This window comes from Engystomops pustulosus, chromosome 11 (genome assembly GCF_040894005.1).
Source record: "Engystomops pustulosus chromosome 11, aEngPut4.maternal, whole genome shotgun sequence".
NCBI classification, from domain to species: Eukaryota; Metazoa; Chordata; class Amphibia; order Anura; family Leptodactylidae; genus Engystomops; species Engystomops pustulosus.
Window position 1 is genome coordinate 9,227,900 of NC_092421.1, and position 16,412 is coordinate 9,244,311.

The 16,412-nt window shown below is 43.3% G+C and overlaps 1 protein-coding gene across 5 annotated transcripts in view; it reads right to left on the reverse strand.

The window, feature by feature from the left end:
- LOC140106100 (uncharacterized) overlaps positions 1 to 16,412 on the reverse strand; it is a 69,741-nt gene that overhangs the window by 16,221 nt on the left and 37,108 nt on the right. For 2 of the 5 annotated variants that reach the window (XM_072130336.1, XM_072130332.1), the window contains exon 1: positions 2,308 to 2,395. The exons of 1 other annotated variant lie outside the window; for it this stretch is intronic. The gene's annotated coding sequence lies outside the window, so the exon portion shown is untranslated. Of the gene's footprint in view, positions 1 to 2,307; positions 2,396 to 7,079; positions 7,140 to 16,412 lie in introns of those variants that run through there. 2 more of the 5 variants (XM_072130333.1, XM_072130334.1) reach the window with 2 other exon arrangements.

The following is a 16,412-nucleotide window of genomic DNA, read 5'->3' on the forward strand; positions in this document are numbered from 1 at the left end:
AAGAAGACGGCAAAATAAAGAATTTTTTTTTTGTACAGGAGGTTTTTATTTTTGTAAATGTATGAAAACATTATAAAACCTATACAAAGTATCGCCCGTGATCGCACCGACCCAAAGAATAAAGTAGACCTGTCATTTGTGGCGCACAGTGAAACCCGTAAAATCCAAGCCCTCAAGAAAAAAAACGCAATTTCCCTGCATTTGAATTTTTTTTCCCGCTTCCCAGTACACAGTATGGAATATTAAATACTGTCACTATGAACTGCAATTTGTTACGCAGAAAACAAGCCCTCATATAGGACATGGAAATATAAAAACGTATGGATTTTTGAATGTGAGGAGTTAAAAAATAAAAACACAAAAACGACAAAGGGCCTGGTCGTTAAGGGGTTAAATAACTCAGTTCTGTTATTGCTGTCTAAAATCGCTCTAGAAATAGATTCCCTAATGACTGGTACGGTACCATGTGACTGGAACCAGGCGAATGTTGTGCCAATATTTTAAAAAAGGTCTCTAGAACTTCAGCAGGCGATTACAGGCCTGCAAGTCTCTCGTTGAGAAGGACGTGGGTGATAAGTAGAGCATAAATTCAATAACAGCATGCAATGTCAATCAGCTGCCTCTAAAGCCATGACCTTATCATGTGTTAAAAGTGGCATGGAGTTTCAACATTTTTCGATGTAATTTCAGCAAGGATTATCCATAAAGCTTCATTACAGACACCTTACAGCTGATCATTGCAGTCTGGGACTATAGTAACATCCAGAGAGGTCACCAGAGGTCACAGGGGGCAGAGGGGTCCGTCTGTAACTAGGGGTCGTCTGTTGGGTGAGTAGGGGAGCCTACTTATAGCCTACTTATTCCACTGGACAGGGCCTAACGTGCTGATCAATGGGGGTTTCAGAGATGAGACCCCCCCCCACAGACCACAAAAACGAGGGGTCCAATGGGGTCCCATGTACCTCTGTTGGACCCCTCGTCGCTCCATGAGAGTAATGGAGCAGGCGGCCGCTCATGATCGTTCTGCTCCATACAACGGAAATTGCCGAGCGCCGGGCTCGCTGATGTCCAAGCACGTGTGTCATGACCGGGAGCTGCGGCAGGAAGTGAATACAATATACAGCACGCAGCAGGCGTGCATAACTAGAAAATGTGCAACAAGCACGGGAGCGCCACCAGCGCTAATTTGCATAATTTCAAAAGATATTTTATTTAGAAAACAAAAGGTTTAATGGATTATCCGGGACAGATCCTGCAGCAGCATGTACTCAGCTCGCAGGGAGTAGGCTCGGTTCAAAGTGGTAGATTTCCTTTAACATGTGTACACTATGCACATCTTTAAAAGGAACCTGTCATCAGCAATTCACCTAATAAACCACTACCAGAATATTGTCAAGCAGCTGAGCAGCAGGTTTCTTTTATGTCCAGTGCGGTGGCATCATCCAGATAATCAACTTTGAATTGAGATGTAAATTGTTTGTATAAAGTCAAGGAGGAGGAGATTTTCACACTGAAGTCATGGTGGGGAGCTCTGAACGCCTCCTCCTCTGTGATAGACATCATGCATTGTACTTCCGGAGATCTGGTTAGTGATGTCTCTTGATGCAGGACCATCAATTACAGTGGAGGGGGCATTTTGAGTTGAGGAGAGCTTGACTTCAGTGTTAAACTCTCCTCCTCCTTGACTTTATACAACCAATTGTTGGGTCAAACAGTCCCCAAAATTGTAGCAGTGGAAAAAGAAAAACCCCACACCTTCTACAGATCTGTACACATGAGAATTTTTTTTATTTTTATTATATCTATTAAAACCTTATATAAAAATCCCACTAACCAGAGGAATGATGCAGGGCCTGACGTAATCCGGAACGCACAGTAAAAGCCGTAAAGACTGCGCGCACAAGAAAATGGCGTAATTTTATTTATTTTTTATCTACAATATCATCGCATGCGAAATTAGTTTTTTTTTTTTTTTCCATCTTCCCAGTAACCGACATGAAAGGATAACATGTTACACAGAGAACTGGCCCACGCGCGGCTCTGTACATTAAAAACTTATGGAGTGAAAAACGGAAACACAAAAAAAAAAAGCCTGGTCCTTATGGGGTTAAACATCAAAAGGCAAGTCCTTCAAGGGATGTATCACTACAGCTAGCCACCATATATATGGAGCATCCCATCTCTGTGGATAACACTACAGCCTCATTACAGTAGTCATACAGTCCACAGCTATACACAATGACATCAATGACAGCTCAATCCTCTCATCAGGATCACAACAACAAAGGAGGCGCCGCAGCTACTCACCTTCCGTCCGCTGTTCGATCGGACGCGCGCTGATGACGTCACGGGCCGAGGCCTGCAGCCGCGGGGCATCTTGGGAGTTGTAGTTTTCGGCTGGCGGGGGGGTGTATGTACAGATATAGAGGCGGCCTGTATAATGTCGTGTCTGTACTGTTATATGGCAGGTGTACAGTGTGTGGTGTCATGAAAGACAGAAAATAGATGAAAATAGTCACAATGCTTCCAGAAATATCACAACTAACCCGCTAAAAGGCAGAAAAGACAAATGAAGGAGGAAGCCTAGCTCTTATTATTATTATTATTATCTCCGTGGAAGGCGCAGAAGAAGAGAATGGCGCAGTGTAGTTTAAGGGCGCGGTCACACGGTGCATTTTCATTGGAGAGGTGATTTGCCTAATTACATTACTGTTAACGTTTGCGTTTACAGAACGCAGTTTATACGCGATGTCAACACTGCATTTACCGTTGCGTTTTGTTGACATATTGTAAACAGACGAGTTACTATCGTGTTTACACTGCATTTTGTAAACGCACTTTAATAGTAATGTAATTAGGCAAATCACATCACAGCTATTGTAATGAGTAACAAAACGCACCATGTGCACCCTTAGGCCCCTTCCACACTCGCGTTGCATTTCACGTCAGAGTTTGATCAGGGTGCGATCAGGGTTTGGTCAGTGAAAAACGCGCATTTTGCATCAGAGATCAATCAGTTTTCAGTCAGAGTTTGTTCAGTGTCTCAGTTGTTCACGCGCGTTTTTGATGCAATTTCAATGCGTTTTTCACGCACAGAAAATGCGCGTGAAATGGACTCAGGACTGAGCTCTATCTTTTCTATGGCAATTGATGCGTGAAAAACGCATTGCACTTGCATTGGACTTGCACGTGTCTCAGAGTGCGATGCGTTTTTGATGCATCTCCATAGACTTGTATGGTGCGTTTTTCACGCGCGTGACTTGCAAAAGTAGAGCATGTCGAGATTTAAACGCGCGTAAAAAAAAACGCGCGTGTGCCAACACCCGTTCACATGTTGCCTTTGGCCTGCCAGCTGAGGGGATTTGCCTAATTACATTACTGTTTATATTTGGTAACGTAATGTAAACGCAAGTGTTAGCAAAACGCATGCGTTAACATCACGTTTACCATGCCTTTTGTAAACGCAATTGTTAACAGTAAGGGTGATGTCACACATGGCGTTTTTAGGCCGTTTTTAAAAAAACGGATGCGGTTTTAAATGCATGCGGTTTTTACGATCTGAAAACGCACTAAAAACGGCCCAAAAATGGCCTAAAAACTCCACGTGTGACATCACCCTAATGTAATTAAGCAAGTCTTCTCTCATCAGATGTTGTGATGTGTTTCAAACACAACCAAAACGCCACATGTGCCATCACCCTTATGGATTACCAGATTTTGCCATTTTCAGTGGTCTTTTTTTGGTCTTTAACCCTTTGCCGCCACAGCTCACTTTTTGTGTTTCCATTTTTGCTCATTACCTGCCAGAAGCCACAGCTTTCTACTTGCTTTCTGTGAGAATAAATTGTTCTTCCTAGTTTCTTAAGGGTGATGCCACACGTGGCGTTTTGAACCCGTTTCTTGGTCCGTTTTTACGCAGTCCGTCCAAAAAACGCATGCGTTTTTGACAGGTTTTTACCAATTATCTTAATTAAAACTGGTCAAAAACTCATGCGTTTTTGGACGGACTGCTTAAAAACGGACCAAAAAACGGGTTCAAAACGCAGCGTGTGGCATCACCCTTAAGGCGAGTTCACACGTTCCGCTAGCGTCACGTTCATAACGCGACGCTAGCGCACAGGGGGCGGGGCTCGTGTCGATCGCATATGCATTTTCTGGGATCGCCCCGAGCCCCGCCCTCTATGCGCTAGCGTCGCATTTTGAGCCCTCTTCATACAGAGATGGGCTCTGCTGTATATTGCAGCGAAGACCCATCGCTATCACCCACGGTCGGTGTTAACCTCTTCTTTGCCACTGCCGGCGGCACTTAAAACGTGGCGGCACATGGGCGCTGCAGTGTTACCTCCGATCGTCACTCCCCCGAACGTCATTGGGGGGCGTCGATCAGTTTCCATGACAACCTCGGGTCTTCGTCAGACCCAAGGCTGCATGGTTTCTGCAGATTCGTTATAATGAGCCAGTGGCTCATTGTAATGAATGACATGAAAAAAAAGCCATATACTGCAATACAGTTGTATTGCAGTATATGGTAGGAACGATCTGACCTTCTAGGGTTAATGTACCCTAGATGGTCTAATAATAGTGACAAATAAAATAAAAAAAAGTTTAAAAAATGTAAAAAAAAATTCAAATCACCCCCCTTCCCCTAGAACTGATATAAAACATAATAAACAGTAAAAATCACAAACATATTAGGTATCGCCACGTCACAAAATGCCCGATCTATCAAAATATAAAAACGGTTATAACCGGCGGTGACCTCCGAGGCGGGAAATGGTGCCCAAATGTCCGAAATGCGACTGTTACCCCTTTTTACATGACATAAAAAAATGTAATGAAAAAACATCAAAATGTCGCACAGACCTCAAAATAGTAGCAATGAAAATGTCGGTGCATTTCATACAGCTCCGTATCCCAAAGTATGAAAAAGTTATTAGCGTCAGAAGATGGCAACATTTTTTTTCCTTTTTCGTACACATTCGTTTAATTTTTGAAAATGTAATAAAACGCAATAAAACCTATATAAATTTGGTTTCACCGCGATCGCACCGAACCAAAGAATAAAGCTGAGGTGTTATCTGGAGCGAAGAGTAAAAGTCGTAAAAACTGAGCCCACATGTGCGTTCTTTTTACAATTTTTCCACATTTGGAATTTTTGTCCTGCTTCCCAGTACACGGCATGTTATAATAATTAACATCACGGGAAAGTAAAATTAGTTACGCACAAAATAGTGCATCCCGTGACATTATTATATACAGCGCTGTATTATAGTGCATGCCGTGACATTATTATATACAGCGCTGTATTATAGTGCATGCCGGGACATTATTATATACAGCGCTGTATTATAGTGCATCCCGTGACATTATTATATACAGCGCTGTATTATAGTGCATGCCGTGACATTATTATATACAGCGCTGTATTATAGTGCATGCCGTGACATTATTATATGCAGCGCTGTATTATAGTGCATGCCGTGACATTATTATATGCAGCGCTGTATTATAGTGCATGCCGTGACATTATTATATGCAGCGCTGTATTATAGTGCATGCCGTGACATTATTATATGCAGCGCTGTATTATAGTGCATGCCGTGACATTATTATATGCAGCGCTGTATTATAGTGCATGCCGTGACATTATTATATGCAGCGCTGTATTATAGTGCATGCCGTGACATTATTATATGCAGCGCTGTATTATAGTGCATGCCGTGACATTATTATATGCAGCGCTGTATTATAGTGCATGCCGTGACATTATTATATGCAGCGCTGTATTATAGTGCATGCCGTGACATTATTATATACAGCGCTGTATTATAGTGCATGCCGTGACATTATTATATACAGCGCTGTATTATAGTGCATGCCGTGACATTATTATATACAGCGCTGTATTATAGTGCATGCCGTGACATTATTATATACAGCGCTGTATTATAGTGCATGCCGTGACATTATTATATACAGCGCTGTATTATAGTGCATGCCGTGACATTATTATATACAGCGCTGTATTATAGTGCATGCCGTGACATTATTATATACAGCGCTGTATTATAGTGCATGCCGTGACATTATTATATACAGCGCTGTATTATAGTGCATGCCGTGACATTATTATATACAGCGCTGTATTATAGCGCATGCCGTGACATTATTATATACAGCGCTGTATTATAGCGCATGCAGTGACATTATTATATACAGCGCTGTATTATAGCGCATGCCGTGACATTATTATATACAGCGCTGTATTATAGCGCATGCCGTGACATTATTATATACAGCGCTGTATTATAGCGCATGCCGTGACATTATTATATACAGCGCTGTATTATAGCGCATGCCGTGACATTATTATATACAGCGCTGTATTATAGCGCATGCTGTGACATTATTATATACAGCGCTGTCTGTGAATTAATTTTAACATATACATTGACTCCCTTTAATTAAATATGCACAATGACCCTCAAATATAGTGCCTCCCATGACTTATAATAGCACAGCACCAGAACCTAGCTCAATATATCAATACAGCACCAGTACCAAGCTCCATGGAAAAATACAGCACCAGAACTGTGGTCCAAGCATACGTATATATACAGTATACCAATCTATTTTACATATTTACACACCCTCCCTAATTAACATGTCACAGATTCATGATATTGGGCCCATTGTAACCATTTTATATATACTCTGTCCCCTGTAGTAAATTGATCTATACTGTGCGCACACAGTACCAGAACCTAGCTCAGTTTATGAATACAGCACTAGAACCAATCTCAATATATCAACACAGCACCAGAACCAAGCTCCATGGAAAAATACAGCACCAGAACTGTGGTCCAATCATACGTATTGTGGGAGATTTGGCCCAGTAGAGACCGTGGTAGCGGGGTGCTGTGATGCAGTTCAAGACAGTGACACCAAAGTACAGTCCAAAACAGGTCTCGCCTGCGTTTATTGCAGCAGCAAAATAAAACAGCCTTTACATTCAGGCATTAAATAAACAAAAATCCTACCCGTCAGGGTGCTAACTATACAGGTGTTCACTAACTCACCACTATACAAAATCACTTGGCTGCTCCAGGCACAGAGGTCAGGGCTGTGTGCTCTCCAGCCTCCTTCCAGAGAGAGACAACACTTCCAGCTCTGCTGAGCGGTTTAAAAAAAAGACTGATTGGGCTGTTCCCATCACCTGTGTCCAAGGTGCTGGACACCCAACCTCAGCACTAAGGCCTTGCATAATAGCAAAACCTAGGGGAAACATACCGCCCATCCACAGTTAACCCCTTCAGTGTCTCACAGTATATACAGTATACCAAATTATTATACATATTTACAAACCTAATTAACTTGTAACAGATCCATGATATTGGGCCCATTGTAACCATTTTATATGTACTCTGCCCCCTGTAGTAAATTCATCTAACCTGTGCCCGCTCTAGTGACTACTGACCACAATAAGGTTTGGATCAACATAAATGGACATGGGAATGGCACTTTATTTTGATATTTACCAGAAAAACATAAAAAATGTAACAACTATATGTCATTTTGCTGATCTAGCATCGGATAAGGAATTATTGACATACATGGATTAGAAGCATGTGATCGATTAATTCTGAGAAAGTTACTATATATACTGTATATATCAATTGTCTCTAGTGAGCACTATTTATTACAGCTTTCATATCTATAGCTTTCCACCTGTTGTACTTTGACCCCATTTTTTGCTGTGTAAGTTAGAATCACCTGTAATATCATTTGGAGCTGATGTGTCCTGCATATTTCCACACTGGGCAACACTCATTCCACCTACATGGATCATAAGATCCACCCAGTATATGGAAATTGTGCAATAATATATAGGTCATGGAAATAGATACAATACAGCATGGCAATGTCATGACACCTGTCATGTTTTACATTTTATGACCCCTAGTTAAAGACCGCCCCCCCCCCGTGACCTCTGGTGACCTCTCTGGATGTTACTATAGTCCCAGACTGCAATGATCAGCTGTAAGGTGTCTGTAATGAAGCTTTACTGATAATCCTTGGTCCCATTACAGCAAAAAAAATGTCACTGGAGCAAAAAAAATTTGTCTAGAACTGCAATTATAAAATATACAGTTTCGAATAACATACAAATTCAACTTAAGAACAAACCTATGGAACTTATCTTGTATGTAACCCGGGGACTGCCTGTATCTGTAATATAGGGCTGTAGGAGAATGTTATAGAGCAGTGGTGGCGAAACCTATGGCACAGGTGCCTGAGGTAGCACTCAGAGCCCTTTCTGTGGGCACCCAGGCCTTCACCCCAACACAGAGTTTGCCAGCTAGGATTCAAAGATTTCCCCTGTTATCCAATACAGCCCAGGACGTGCCGAGCTCAGCGCTATTTGGCTGCCAGGACTACAGGAGGAGGGAGAAGGTGCGGATAGAGATGGATTGTCATTGGAGCTCCTGCTCTGGGTCCCCTGATTCTTCCTCTTCAGGGCACCCTGGAGGGAAGCTACAATCCACATTTCTCCATCATCTTTCTATTGCATTGGTGAACTCGGGACGCCAATACGATTAAAACCTGTGATACAGCAATGGATCAATAAGTTACTGCTTATATTGTCATGTTGACACTATGCGACATATAAGGGGGGTTTGGTTGTAGCTGGGGCACTCCATCTCCAAAAGGTTCGCCATCACTAATATAGAAGATTGACAGATAATAGGTAGATGGATGATAGAAGGAAACCCGAAAATGCACGATTTGGACCTTTAGTAAATGAGCCCCTCTATGTCAATCACCTATATCTTATGGAGATGTAACACCTTAAATCTAACACATGCTATTGATAACTGATAGTGTGTGAGAGTATATGATAGTGTGTGTATATGTTCTGAGTCACCTGAGATAACTGTGTGGAAATCGGATTTCTGCTTTCTTTCCTCTGGGACTTCTGTAGGTGGATAATGGTTAAGGATTATTCATTAATGGGCCTGCACAGCCATAAAATGACGCTTCTACTGATAAGCTTGGATCGCAGTTGGACATAAAAGTGTCCACGGACACCTGTCACATTACAGAGCAAGGACAAGACGTTAGACACATGTGTGAGTATCCAGCCCTTTCCCTAATGTATTACTTCCATAGTGCCCGTTATGGACATCTCTCTACCATTTCAAGACCAAGGGTCATTGTTACCTGAATGTCCAGCTCAATTGTTACAGTGTTATACTCTGTGATATCTCTGGAACAGCGATATTGTTTTTTCCATGATGTGAGATTTTTTTAACCCCTTAAGGACACGGCCTAAAATGGCCTTAAGGAAACAATGGGGCACATTTACTTACCCGGCCGCTGGAGTTCACTGAAGCGCATTGTCAGTGTATAATGCGCCAATTTCACTAAGATCGTGCGCCTTCTATCCTGCATGTGTCGCTTCCCCGCTCAGGTCCCCGGAGTTCACCTTCTTCTTCCTGGTGCATGTAAGTGCATTGTCCGTGTATAATGCGCTGTGCGGGGAGTCACTAAGATCCTGCGCCCGATATCCTACATGTGTCGCTTCCCAGCTCAGGTCCCCGGAGTTCACCTTCTTCTTCCTGGTGCATGTAAGTGCATTGTCCGTGTATAATGCGCTGTGCGGGGAGTCACTAAGATCCTGCGCCCGATATCCTGCATGTGTCGCTTCCCCACTCAGGTCCCCGGAGTTCACCTTCCTCTTCCTGGTGCATGTAAGTGCATTGTCCATGTATAATGCGCTGTGCGGGGAGTCACTAAGATCCTGCGCCCGATATCCTGCATGTGTCGCTTCCCCGCTCAGGTCCCCGGAGTTCACCTTCTTCTTCCTGGTGCATGTAAGTGCATTGTCCATGTATAATGCGCTGTGCGGGGAGTCACTAAGATCCTGCCCCCGATATCCTGCATGTGTCACTTCCCCGCTCAGGTCCCCGGAGTTCACCTTCTTCTTCCTGGTGCATGTAAGTGCATTGTCCGTGTATAATGCGCTGTACGGGGAGTCACTAAGATCCTGCACCCGATATCCTGCATGTGTCGCTTCCCCACTCAGGTCCCCGGAGTTCACCTTCTTCTTCCTGGTGCATGTAAGTGCATTGTCCGTGTATAATGCGCTGTGCGGGGAGTCACTAAGATCCTGCGCCCGATATCCTGCATGTGTCGCTTCCCCACTCAGGTCCCCGGAGTTCACCTTCTTCTTCCTGGTGCATGTAAGTGCATTGTCCATGTATAATGCGCTGTGCGGGGAGTCACTAAGATCCTGCGCCCGATATCCTGCATGTGTCGCTTCCCCGCTCAGGTCCCCGGAGTTCACCTTCTTCTTCCTGGTGCATGTAAGTGCATTGTCCATGTATAATGCGCTGTGCGGGGAGTCACTAAGATCCTGCCCCCGATATCCTGCATGTGTCACTTCCCCGCTCAGGTCCCCGGAGTTCACCTTCTTCTTCCTGGTGCATGTAAGTGCATTGTCCGTGTATAATGCGCTGTACGGGGAGTCACTAAGATCCTGCACCCGATATCCTGCATGTGTCGCTTCCCCACTCAGGTCCCCGGAGTTCACCTTCTTCTTCCTGGTGCATGTAAGTGCATTGTCCGTGTATAATGCGCTGTGCGGGGAGTCACTAAGATCCTGCGCCCGATATCCTGCATGTGTCGCTTCCCCACTCAGGTCCCCGGAGTTCACCTTCTTCTTCCTGGTGCATGTAAGTGCATTGTCCGTGTATAATGCGCTGTGCGGGGAGTCACTAAGATCCTGCACCCGATATCCTGCATGTGTCGCTTCCCCGCTCAGGTCCCCGGAGTTCACCTTCTTCTTCCCGGTGCATGTAAGTGCTTGATCTTGTGACACAATTTGAAAGTTAAAGCCCGCGCTCAGTCCGAATCAGTCGGATCGTCCGGCGGCCCGTCCCCTAAATTGTGACGCATAAAAAAAGCAGCGCAGCAGTGGCACAAAAGAATAGCATGCGCCAAAATCCCAGCGCAGACACTTGCTAAATACCTGTCCAAGCCGTGCAATTCCCCCAAAAAATGAGCCCCAGTATTTTTTGTTTGTTTGTTCTGCCATGCTCTAATTAGAAAAGCCATTATTTTTTTTTGTGTGTGACATATGAGGGCTTGTTTTTTTGCGGTGAGAGTTGTACCTTCCGTTTTTAAAAAAAATATAAAACGTTTAAGCAGTTCACTGATCAGTATGAAGACATGATAAAATTATTCTGTAGGTCGGTGCGATAAAGGAGACACCAATTATGTCCGGATTTTCATATATGTTCCTACTTTAGCAAAAGAGGAGGAAAACGCGTTCACTTATGTGTCGCCATATTCTGAGAACTAGAACTTTTTAATTCCTCAATCAAGACAGAATTATTAGGGTTTGTTTATTGCGAGAGAAGATAATGGTTTCATTTGGACTATTTTGGGGTACATCCAACGTTTGATGTCTGTTTATTACATATTTTTAGATGGTAGAAACCACTAATATGGAAATTTTAAATTAGACGTTTATTTTTCATACCCGTCACAGTACAGGTATAATAACTTAGTCTCTATTTAGCCAAGCTCATTACGAACATGGCAATTCCTATACAGGCGGTCCCCTACTTAAGAACACTCGACTTGCATACGACCCCTAGTTACAGACGGACCTCTGGATATTGGTAATTTATTGTACTTTAGTCTTAGGCTACAATAATCAGCTGTAACAGATATCACCGGTGTCTGTAATGAAGATTTATTGTTATTCCTGGTTCTTATGACAATCCAACATTTTTAAAATCCAATTGTCACAGAGACCAAAAAAGTTCTGTCTGGGATTACAATGATAAAATATACAGTTCCGACTTACATACAAATTCAACTTAAGAACAAACCTCCAGACCCTATCTTGTATGTAACCCGGGGACTGCCTGTACTGTTATTAAAGAATATCTCATTAAATTAAGTAAAAGGGGTGATTTTTAGGGGTGTTTTTTATTTTTATTATTATTATTTTTTTTTTAATTTTACTTTTTTTTACTGTTACACTTAAATTTGTGATCCCTCTGATACAATAAATTGTTTTGTTGTTCTTCAGTATTATAACCGCTATTATTACACTGACAATTTGCCTATTAGAGTCTTCTCAGTCTAACCAGTTTTTAATGAAGAATTTATTTGGGGTGTTTTAATTTGCATAGAAGTTTCTCTTTAATCTTTTAGCTATGTCTCCTCTTCCTTCTCCATGCTCCCTGCTGGCACATTTGACACAGCTATAACTTCAGAACTGTAGCACCTATAAACACAGTCTTGATATAATTTTAAAGAGAAACTCCCCTTTAGTGTTGTATAATATTGCCTTGGTGCCACAGACATTGTGAGAGGGGAATCTGTATTTGAAAATCACACGTATGACTGTAGCCTGTCTCCCCCTGCTTCCTCAGCACTTGTGCAGTGAGCATTTCATGCTGTATTCTCAGTGCTGAGGGAGCAGGGGGAGAGGGAAACAGTGTAAAAGCCTGTAGCATAATTGTAAAAGTTGATTTTTATAGAAACACAATTCTGAAAATCTCCCATTTAAAATGACACCAGAACTGTGTGTCTACGGTTATAAGTTTATACAGGGCTATCTGCATAGGGTAAGTGCAATTAGGATGTATATAACTGTACGGCAGGCATAAATGTGCTTCTTTTGATATTTACACATTACCCATAACTTAATTAGAGGATTGGCTGATTTTTCTTATAAACTATTCAGCTGTGCGCTCAGATAACATCATACTTTTCAGTCTTATGCAAATACCACGTCCTCAGATTGTCCAGGCAGTATTGGTACATTATTAGTTAAAAGCTACAGGCATACGATGGTTTGTCCTAAACGTTCTTATATTTGTTATCCATGGCCTCCTTCATTCTAACATCAACTTATCAGCTTATGAACCTGAGGGGATCTGGTGGGAATTACCAGAGCCCCCCATTCTTGCAGATTCACAGGCTGTTACAATGAGTAGAACATGTCTCACCCAAACCCCTGCTCTCTTCCTACTCCCTCTACATGTCTAATCTAGAAACCTATGCCTCTTTTGCTACCCTGTTAGGCAGCCCACTTACCATCAAGCATGACTTTCAGGAAGCCTAATGTCATGATGTGGGATTAAAGTCAAAGCAGTAAATCTATTACAGAGGGAACAGATTCCAGAACTGTAGGCAGCGCTGTTTAGATATAATTGGGTCTCTATGGTGCAGTGTAGGGAACAGGTTTGGCTGAGTGAGAGACTTGACTAGGGTCCAGGAGAAAGTGATCTTTTGGCCAATTAAAGGGGTTTTCCCAGGAAAACCACAGGATCGGGCCTAACTTGCTGATTGGTGGGGGTCTCCGTGAAGAGGCCCTCTTTGATCATGAAAATGGAAGGTCTGAGGTACCTCCTTCGGACCCCTCATTGTTCCTCGAAATAGGTGGAGCAGACAGTCGTCTTTGTCCGTTTTGCTCTTTTCATCTCTATGGAGTTGACAGATTGTTGAGAGTCCTTGTAATCTGATCACTGAGACCCCGACCGATCAGCAAGTTGTCCCAATACTGATTGTGGCAGTGAGCTGACATAAGCAGGGGAGGGAAGCAGGGGAGAGGGGGAGGGCATTGAGTGAGGAGGAGGCATTCCATTTTAACTGCCCTTCCCCTGGGACTCACCGCACACTGCTGGCAGGGAGCAGATCATGGCAAAGAAACCAAAACAGTGGAATTATTCAGATGCAAGACAAAGGCATTTTTTAAAATCACTATAATCCTATATACCAGAGGAAATGACCTTACTGATAACAGGATTTTTGCTAACTTGTCTCCAGACCTGTTTAACTAGGGCGGCCATTCTGACAGGATGGCCCTGTGTAGGGAAGGCATACAATCCCAGGTTTTATTATCTTACCCTTAGATAGCAATTTATTTCCTGCTTGATATTACATAATCGGGCACCTATTAAATGACACGCACTAATGCTGTCAATGCGTTGTCACTCTGAGAGGTATTCTTCATATATTTTGTAATAGTCCAATCTACTGACAGTTTTACAAAGATATGGAGAAATACTTCCTCCTTTACTATTGTACCTTCTCCTCCATATGCAATACAAACTGCATCACAACTGCTTTGTAAAGAACTGATTTAGTGGAGTTTGGTTCTGCAAAATCAAAATCCGTCCAAAAATGCATCAAAACTGAAGTTACAGGGGCACATTTACTAAGGGTCCGTTGGACGCATTTCCATCGGGTTTCCCGAATATTTCCGATTTGCCCTGAATTGCCCCGGGTTTTTGGCGCACACGATCAAAATGTGGCGCATCGGCGCCGGCTTTCATGCAACACAAATCGGGGGGCGTGGCCGTCGGACAACCCGACTGATTTGGACAAACCGGGAATTTAACTTTCAAACTTACATGCACCGGGAAGAAGAAGGTGAACTCCGGCGGACCTCAGCGGGGAAGCGACACATGCAGGAAGTTGGACGCACGATCTTAGTAAATCGAGGCCGCTCCAAATCCTCGTCGGACATTCCGGATCGGCAGCGTCAACGGAACGGGTAAGTAAATGTGCCCCACAGTCTCCAAAATGTAAATGCAGGTGTATTATTGGACCAATGTTTGACACCTTGTCAATGTGGTGAGGACTTTGATTCCAGTTCTTTGGAGATATACTGATCCTCTTTCCATGAAGTTCTGGATCCTCTTGTGGTCTTATCTTGGTTTGGGTCTATGGCCATGTTGTCCGTATGCCTTTAATTCCCTGTGAATTGTTTATATTTTTTGTTATTGAGCTTTAATATGTTCTCAAAACCATTTAAAGATTCAAAAGCGGTGCTAGCACTTTGTACCAAGAGCAAGTGCCTAGGGTGTGGGACATGTTCATAGTGACCTACGTACACATTGGGGGAGATTTATGAAAGGGTCGCATTCACACAACGTGTGCCCACCCGGCCGTAGTTGGGAGGACACATGTAGGGCGTCCTAGAGAGGGGGAGGGGTGCTCACCCCACTCCATAGGAATAGAGCCGCAAGGCTTGTCTTATGGCCAAATATAAAGCATGACAATAACAATCTGACCGGAGCTCCTACTGTGTCCTTTTAAATGTCCTTTGGTAAATCCACAGTTCCGTTCTACTTCTGCTCTTTAGGAACTTCTCAGGTATGATTCCAAAAAGATACTTGGATGAGAATAGACCACTATTCAAACGATTCCGCTGCGTTTCTTTATCTCTTACAACCACTTATCTTTTTCCGGGTTGCTGCAGAAAGATTTAAACAGCGATAGTGCAGTATGTTCAATCAAGTAAAAACATACTCACAAAACAAAAGTTAAAACAAAATATAAAATCCACCATGCGGACGCCAGTCTCGCTAATTCGCCCGGCCCAGGGTTTCGCTACCACGGCTTCTTTCGGGGCGTTACTGAGTAATGGGCGAATTAGCGAGACTGGCGTCCGCATGGTGGATTTTATATGCACAATTTTAACTTTTGTTTTGTGAGTATGTTTTTACTTGATTGAACATACTGCACTATCGCTGTTTAAATCTTTCTGCAGCAACCCGGAAAAAGATACCGGTAAGTGGTTGTTAGAGATAGAGAAACGCAGCAGAATCGTTTGAATAGTTGTTATTGTTATTTATTTCTTGTGGATGTGGGATCGGTCCTTGACTGTAAAGTAGCTCCCAAAGGGCTGAGTGTGCAACTCAAAATATTTTAAATATAAAGCATGCCCTGGCTTGGAACGGTGAGCACTCGTTGTACTCACAACACTACGCCCGGACTCCATAGACACCTGTGGAGGACTACAGAGTCCCCTGTATAGAGACTCCGACTAGAGAGTCCCTGTACCAAGACTACAACTACAGAGTCTCCGTACAGAGACTATGACTAGAGAGTCCCCGTACAGAGACTATGACTATAGAGTCCCCGTACAGAGACTACAACTACAGAGTCTCCGTACAGAGACTATGACTATAGAGTCCCCGTACAGAGACTACAACTACAGAGTCTCCGTACAGAGACTACAACTACAGAGTCTCCGTACAGAGACTACAACTACAGAGTCTCCGTACAGAGACTACAACTACAGAGTCCCCGTACAGAGACTATGACTAGAGAGTCCCCGTACAGAGACTACAACTACAGAGTCTCCGTACAGAGAATACAACTACAGAGTCTCCGTACAGAGACTACAACTACAGAGTCTCCGTACAGAGACTATGACTATAGAGTCCCCGTACAGAGACTACAACTACAGAGTCTCCGTACAGAGACTATGACTATAGAGTCCCCGTACAGAGACTACAACTACAGAGTCTCCGTACAGAGACTATGACTATAGAGTCCCCGTACAGAGACTACAACTACAGAGTCCCCGTACAGAGACTCCG